Source organism: Galeopterus variegatus, unplaced genomic scaffold, assembly GCF_000696425.1.
Source record: "Galeopterus variegatus unplaced genomic scaffold, G_variegatus-3.0.2 Scaffold20, whole genome shotgun sequence".
Taxonomy (NCBI): domain Eukaryota; kingdom Metazoa; phylum Chordata; class Mammalia; order Dermoptera; family Cynocephalidae; genus Galeopterus; species Galeopterus variegatus.
In genome coordinates this window covers 708,408-716,609 of record NW_007726131.1, presented here as the reverse complement: position 1 = coordinate 716,609, position 8,202 = coordinate 708,408, and the positions used below count along the sequence as shown (strand labels likewise).

Here is an 8,202-nt window from a genome sequence, read left to right as displayed (position 1 = left end):
GGGCGTGCGCGCCTGGGGCGCGCGGAGAGGCACGAGCCGGGGCCGAAGGACGGGTGGTCTTGCTGCAGAGTTGCCGCTGGAGGACCGAAAGTTTTTGCCTGCAGCCCTTCCCGCGTGTCCCTCCATCCCCGGGTCCCCGGCACCCAGGGCGAGGCGCCCCCGCGGGGATCCCGAAGGCTTCGTGGGGAGGATACGAGCAGGTCGCACATCCGCTCCAAAGCCAGGGAGGGGACCCTGGTGACTTTGCCTCCTGGCCCCCACTCCCTTCACCCTTTTTTCTCTTTCCTGGTGGACCTTGGACCGTGGAGATTGTGCGGATGCCTCTGGGAGCCGAAGCCGATGGGTGGATGGAAGCGGTTCTAAAAAGCAGGTGAGTTTGGAGCGAGAGGCGCTGTCCTCCCCTTCAGGCTGCGGGGCATGCAAAACTCAAAACTCAGGGCCCCGGTGCCCCCGATTCCCTGCGCGATGCTCGTTTCTGGCTCTCAGGGAACCACTGGGTAGACTTTGCTCCAGGGAGCGAATCCCCGGCTCTTGGAAGATGGTGCTGGCGGGCCTGGCCCCACCACAGTTTCCAGCGCTCCCCACCGTGACACGAGCATGGCCCGGGTTAGCGCAGGCGACCCATGGCGGGGAATCTGACTCCCGGGAGGATCCACTTCAGGCTTAACTGTTCTCGCCAGCTAGAGGGAGAGCGCTAGATTTCCTCTGGATTTTGAACGTTTGGTGCTTTAGTTGAGATTCCCATCCCGTCCCTAACGGCTAGACAACAAAGGCCCTATACGGTCCTCTGTGATTTCTTTTTAAGAAAATCGTTTCGTTTACTAGGAATTACCTAAAATACACGGACACCCCGCACACCACCGATATGTTTTGCCTCCTTCCCAGCACTCTTTGAGTTCTCACCACTGCGCTTCACAAGGGCTCGTTTGCCCAGAGCTGAAGCGCACTGGCGTTGCTTGGTACTGAGCTCTGCCCTGGCTGTGCCGTCCAATGCCCTTGCGCTGGGCACCCTGTACCCACCTCACAGCCAGTGTTAGGACAGGTGATGGAGGCGGAGCTAAGCGTTTGCCTTCAGTTGTAATGTGTGTGGGGATGGGCTTATGGTGGACCCAAATAAATCTTATTTGTCTTTGCTCTCTTGGGAAGGGTTCCTGCATAGGTAAGGTGCCACTGAGTGGAGAATTCCCATATTAAGGACTGGTGGTGTTAACAAATACTTATTACTTTTTGACCTCTGTTGATATGGTGCACCCTATGCTTGACATTCTCATCCATCCATCCATCTTGTCAACAAACATTGCCTGTCATAGAGCAGCCACCCACAGGAGAGGAAGGCACATGAGACCCCTCCCAGCCCTCACAGAGATGCAGCCTGGTGGTCTGTGGAAGAAGGGAGAGGCGAGACTTAGCAACTCTTTGGGAAAACACGACACATACACAGGGACTGGCGGGGAGAGTAAGTGGTGTGGATTCTCAGGGCTGAGCCTGTTCATACGGGGAACTGGAATCTAGTTAGGAGTGATCGGAAGATGTGTCATAGAGAAGATGGGATCTGTTCTGCATCTTGGAAGTTAGGAAGAATTTATAAAGGTAAGGTGAACTGGTCTTACTGCGGGAGGGAGAGTAATGATGTTAGCAGAGGCTTCAAGCTGAGCTTAAACATGGTGTGGTTGGGTGTTGAGTGTGGTTTACCTGGGAGGGTGAGTTGTTTCTGGGGGCTTGGGGATGATGAGTTTGGAGAGCCAGGCCTGGTCAAATTATGGAAGGCACTGCATGGCAGCCTAAAGAGTCTGGATTTTGTTTGACAATGGGGAGCCACTGGAGGGCTTTCTGCACTGTAAAGGTAAGTTAAAAGTGTGACTTAGAAAGATCATCTCTCTAGCTGTGGTGTCTGGGACATATTGGAGTATGGAGGCTGGTTAGCAAAGTAGTGCTGCAGTATTCATGATGTGAAGAGATGAAAGGCTGAACTTTGGTGGTGCCATGCAGGTGGAGAGGAGACAGGTGTGAGAGACCCCATGAAGAAAGCACCCCATCAGCGCGTGTGTTGTTTGGCTGGATTTTGGGAGAGAGCGAGCTCAGAGGCATAATTAATTAGATGCTGGAACATTTTCTCCTTCCCCTTCTGCCTTACTATTTTCCCTCTATTTATTACCCATTTTGGTGTTTATTCCTTTATTGTTGTGTGTGCAAGGATGGTGTAGGCAGCCTCTAAGATGGTCCCCCAACAACCCCCACCTCCTGGTGTTCATGCCCTGTGTGATCCCCTCCTCTTTAGTGTGGGCTGGACTTAGTCATTTCCTTCTAACAAATAGACTATAGCAAAAGTGATGGGGTGTCACTTCTGAGGTTAGGTTACAGAAAGACTGTGCCTTCTCTCTCTCTTGTTCTTTCTTCCTCTCCCTGGCTTACTCTAAGGGAAGCCCACTACCGTGTTGTAAGCTGCCCCGAGGAGAGGCCTGTATGGCAGGGAACTGAGGGAAGCTTCTGGCCAATGGTCAGTGATGATCTCAGGCCCTCAGTCCAGCAGCCCAGGAGGAGATGCCTCCTGCCAGAGCCGCGTGAGTGAGCCCACTTGCTGGAGTCAGTGACTTGAGCTTCCAGATTCTGCCTCCTCTCCTAGGAGCCAGTATAAACCACTAGAAAAATCAAAGGTGGCTTATCATCAGGGGGAGTGAGGGCACCTCGGTGGCAGGGAAACAAGTTACTGGTTCCCATTTAACCTTAGTTTATTTCCCCAGCCGAGCCTCTCAAGTTGGAGGTATTACATGGGGCCCTGAAGACAGAGTGACAGCCTAAACAGTATTCTCTTCTAGTTGGGAAGATTTTCGTTTGCAGCATAATAAAGTATGGACTGGAATCTAAAAGTGATTTAGCATCTCTGCAAAAGACGACTTTGGATGCATTACCATGTTTAATTGATAATCAGAGTATAAATACATTGTTGCAGTTAGACTTATGGAGTACAATTGTGGAGTTTCTACTTTAAGCCTTCCACAGTTTCTCCACTGACTGTAGAGATAATAATACTAACTTTGTGAAACTGTAACCCACCTATGACTTTGTTGGATAACGTCACTGTCAATTAAATTGCATAATTGCGAGCCAGAGGAGAAAGAAAGAATTGCTCATCACACTTCTAGACTTTTACACTTGACTCTGGATGAAAATTGAGGTCAGTTGGAAGTAATGTTTGGGTCAACATAGTACATATGTATTATTATGTACACATCTATACTCATATATCAGCTGTTTATGTGGCAAATTTATTGCAGATTTGAATTCCTTTTGGTAGTAAATAATTACCAATACTGTTAGAGGCAACAGGAATCTTATGCATTCTTAATAGGAACAAAGTGACCTGTAAAACAGTAATTTAAAGCACGTTAGTATAATGTCTGTGTGATAAAACTATCTAGCAAAGACATAACACACTCTTCCCTTCATGATTAATGTTTAGGGAGATAAAAGGGATATAAATATTTTTATTGTTTTATTATCTTTCTTAGAAAAATGACAGAGTGGTTGGTTTAATTAAAAAGGAGACTCTCCCATAGACCCAATAAAGAAATCTGTTCTAGGGAGATGACAATGGAAAATACCTATTTAATTTAAATAACACCTGGTTCTGTAGAAATGTGCATCTAATATGTATCCTGCATTCACTTAGTCTGATTCATGTGCTGTTTCACCACATTACTGAAAAGAAGAGAAGAGGGAATATTAGCTCTCTCATTTGAGGATATTACACTCTGCTGGGGCTGAGGCGCTGTCTGAGCACCCTCCTTCCTACCTAGACTGTGTTGGGAGTTACCTGGAGGCAACAAGGAGAAAATGACATGTTCCATTAAAATGAGGCATCCCAGGAATTGTTTGATGTTTTTTGCTTTAATTGAATCCATCTATCCCATCTGCCACTCTTCTCTCTAAATTTATTTCCGTAACCCACTCTGTCTGAGAATTGTAATTTAGGGGGAAATTTGTTGCATACATTGTTACCTTTTATAAGAGCTCTCAGCATCTGGAGGGCAGGTGTGCCATCTACCTAGCCTAACTTTGCCTGCCTCTTTCCTGCCCTTCATATGCTAACGGATTAAAAACAGGACTAGGATAAAAAACCCCTAATAGCAGCAGGAGTAGGGAAGAAAATAGGAATTCAGGCATTTGCTTATTGGTTTCAAAATCAGGCCCTAGCCATGTGCCAGGTCTGGATAAATATGGATTCTATTAATAAATAAAACTACAGAGAACTTAAAATTTGCTTTCTGACTGGGACAGCAAAGCTGAAATGGGAGTGTGTTATCTCAAAGCAAAGCTGCCTTTAAATCCCCTGTCAGATTCATCTGTGACTTTGGTTACTTGGGTTTCCTGGAACTGCTCTGCTGCTGCAGATTGAGGATACCTCTGTTCCCCAGAATGTGGCAGGTCCAGCTCCTTTGTTAACCTCTGCCCTTGCTCAAGGGTTAGGCAGGTGAAATGATAGCTTCTCTTTAGAATCATTGTAGAAATCACTTTTGGCCCTTAACCTAAGTATAAATAGATTTAACATTAATGTACACATATTAATTGGAGCAGAGCCCACCCACTTCTCCAAACTTATGTGGTTGGAGAGGCAGTGTGAATTAGAATTGCCCTTCAGTCCTTTGCTTGAGAACCTGCCTTAGTCCATCTGAACTTCAGTTTCCTCATCTGTTAAATGGGTACTAAGGCTCTTCTCTTGGGATTGTTGTGAGAATTAGGTGAGATGCTGGGTACTGAGCCCCAGCATAGGGCCTGGCACACAGCGGACAATCAGTAAATGTTCACTATGATTATTACTTTAGTTGCAATGCATCGTATAGACAGCAGCTGCCAGTTGCAAACAGGCTGACACCGATGCTAGGAGTGGCTCACGTGGTTGCTTCTGACAAACGTTCTTCTGCTTAGCGAGGAAACTAAAGCTCTGCTCTCCATTGCCTGGAGCTGCTGCCTGCATTCAATCTGTCTGAAACTTCTGCCCAAAATGTCCTCCTGACATGGACATCACGCTAGGGTAAATATCCCTTTGTTCAGGAAAGACCCTAAAAGACCATTTGGTTATGCAGAGGAACTGCAAAATCCGGTTTGGTTGCAGAAAAAGCCACCTTTGCATGTCAATGTATAGTTGTTTTAATATTAAGCAGTGTGGGGTTTCTGCAAATTTTTTTCTTTGAAAAATTTATTTCTTTTCTTCTGTAAAAGAAACTTGATACTGAATTCTAAAAATCATGCATATATGTCTTCTCATGAGATAGTGAAACAATAGAAATAAGGGAGAAATTCTCTTTCAGAATCTTCTTCAAAGGTGGTCACTCCCCTACCCCCAGGTCTGAAGGCATTTTTTCATACCATCTTCTATACATTAATACTGTATGTATCTGTTGTTGCAGGTATAGATGACATTGCTGTATGTGGGTTTTTTTTTTTTTTCTGTTTAATGTGAATACATCATTTTGTGGACATCTTTCTATAACTTTTTTCACATATGCTATCACATATCATTACATGTGGAAATACCTCATTCTTTTTAACTGCTGCATAGTATTCCATGAAATGTTCCAGAATCTATTATCTTATTGATGTTTTCAGTTTTTATAAAAAATAGGGTGGTCAACATCTTTATTTTTATATATGCTTCCTGGCACATGAGGGAATATTTCTTCTCAGAAGTAGAATTGCTGAGTATGTACATTTTCAATTTTAATAATTCTGCCAAATCATCTTCTGAAGTAGCTGACTAATTTATACTCCCACTGGCACTATAGACATGTGTCCATTTTTTCATGCTCTTATCAGCGCTCAACATTTCCAAACATTTTAATTTTGGCTAATATTATGAGTAAAAAACATCGTACTTAATTTGCATTTCCCTCATTTCTAGTGTATTTTTGTGCATTTTTTCTTATGCTTATTGTATTTGTACCCTAACTTGCTGTCAGTATCTTTGATGATTTGTTATCAGTATGTTTAGACCTTCTTATTGATTTAGATCTTTTGTCTGCTTGAAAATAATGTAATATTCCAGCTTGTTGCTTTTCTTCTTATAATCTTGTTTATGATATCTTTTCCCCACACATTTTTTTTCATTTGGACGTAGTTGATGTATCTGACTTTTCCTTGAGGCCTTTTGTTTTTTGAGTCTCGCTTAAGAAGACCTTCTCTTCCCCAAGGTCGGAAAATATTTTCTTATATTTTTCTCTCTATGCTTTGTAGGTTTTTGTTTTTACATTTAGATCTCTGAATCTTTTGGTTAATAATGTGAGGAAAAAAGTTAATTTTTGATCTTTTCCCAGTTACCAGTTATCCCCAGAAGCGTATATTGAATAGTTTATCCTATTTGTAGAGATCTGTCATATACTTACTTCCCAAATGCATCGGTCTGGTTCTAAGCTCTCTTTTTTTGTTCCATTTGCACTGTTTTTTCCTATATCAATTCCATATTGTTTTAATTAGTCTTATAATATTCTTTCTGGTCTGTTAGAAAAAAAAGTTTCTTTTCTGTTATAGATTTCATAAATTCTAGCTCTAAAAAAGTATCTTTTATTCCTGAGAAGTATGTTCTATGTGACATTATTCAACATTTGCCATAGGACATCTCATAATGGAGACTGGGCCATGTCAGGAACCTCCCCAGAAACTGAATTTCCCTTCATGCCCACAGGGGACTGTAACGGTGGGCTGGATGGCCACAGACAGCTTGGATCTTGGTGAAGCTTCCCCTGAAGGGATTTTCCAAACCAAATCTCTCAGACTTAGGGAAATGAATTATTGAGAAATAATGTCTTCTAAGAATCTGCAAAGGCCAGCCCCTGTGGGTGGTAGCTGGGAATTTTCCTGAATGATGTGGACACTCCTGTCTGTCAGTCTTCCCAGGAGGGAGAAAATGGAGCCGTGGAAGTGAAGACTGGAGGAGAGGGAGAGAGCAAGCCCTAGACAGGGGTTGGGGCTCCTGGGCTTCCCAGAGAGGAAAAGACTGAAAGTCTCCCCAGGTAGAGAGGCAGATGGACCTATGGGCTGGGAGCCAGGCCAGGCAGTGTCCAGAACAGGGAGCTGTTTGGGATGACCTAAGTGTGACTCTGGAATCCTTCAAACCCAGTATCGAGTTGTAAGGAAGTAGAAGACTAGAACTTTTAATGTCACAAAACAGTCATAGCAGAACTTGAAGTCCAGGTCTCCTTTGGTTGGAGGCCAGCTTGCTACTTCCCCAAGAATGATGCTAAGCCCGTGAGTTTAAATTTCTGTGTAGGCCAGTGTTTATCAACTGTGGACAATGCTGCTACCCCTTCCTCCTGGAAAACATCGGGTAAGGTCTGAAGACATTTTTGGTTGTCATGACTGGGGGGTGGGGGTACCACTGACATCTAGTGGGTAGAAGCCAGGGATGCTGGTAAACATACTATAGTGAGCTGCACAGGGCAGCCTCCCACAACAAAGATTTATCTGGTCCCAAATGATAGTGATAGGCTCGAGAAACCCTGATATAGGCCGATTAATTTCAGTTTTTCTTTTTTCTTTTTCATTTCCAGATAATGAATGCCTAACTCTCAACTATCTTGCCACTGCGGGCTTCTTTAATCACATGGAAATCCAGCATGAAAGTGCGTTAGGGGCGATGAGACCATCATCGCTACTGGAAAAACACGCAAGGTCTGACCCAAATTATGTTATTGGATGAATGATATTTGTAGAATCAAAGAGAATGTGAACTCTCTATCTTGGGGATATAGTTATTATCTGATAATCAAGTAATGTGGTCTTTTCTTTCCTATTGTCTGAATCATTTACAGACCATTGCTTTCCTACTCCAATGGGAAAGCTGATCAGTCTAAGACACTGATGCTGGATAGCTCTTATTATTCCCAAATTATAGATGATGAAATTGAGGCTCAGAGGAGAAGTAAAATAAAGCATGGCTCCCTTCCACTGGTTTCTTATATTCCAAAGTTTTCAAACACCTGTGTAGGTTGTGCACTGCAGAATTGAGCCACTTCTAAGGGATCACCATTCACATCACAGACGTCATAGATTTATTATGATAATTTTCCTGGAAGATGGTAGTAAAGTGGCTTGTTCTAACAAAATCAGTAATGTAAAGACTATTTTCTAACAGATGGAAGTAAAGTTTCTTGAAGAAGGTGTACCTTTTCCTAATGCTCGCTAAGGTGCTTGATTTCCTAGCAGAAG

The 8,202-nt window shown here is 43.6% G+C and overlaps 1 long non-coding RNA gene across 1 annotated transcript in view; it reads left to right on the top strand.

Moving 5' to 3' along the window:
* Positions 1 to 103: 103 nt before the first annotated feature.
* LOC103586611 overlaps positions 104 to 8,202 on the top strand; it is a 28,589-nt gene continuing 20,490 nt past the window's right edge. The window contains exons 1-2 of the long non-coding RNA XR_550161.1: positions 104 to 370; positions 7,545 to 7,665. This is a non-coding gene — a long non-coding RNA (uncharacterized LOC103586611). The remainder of the gene's footprint in view (positions 371 to 7,544; positions 7,666 to 8,202) is intronic.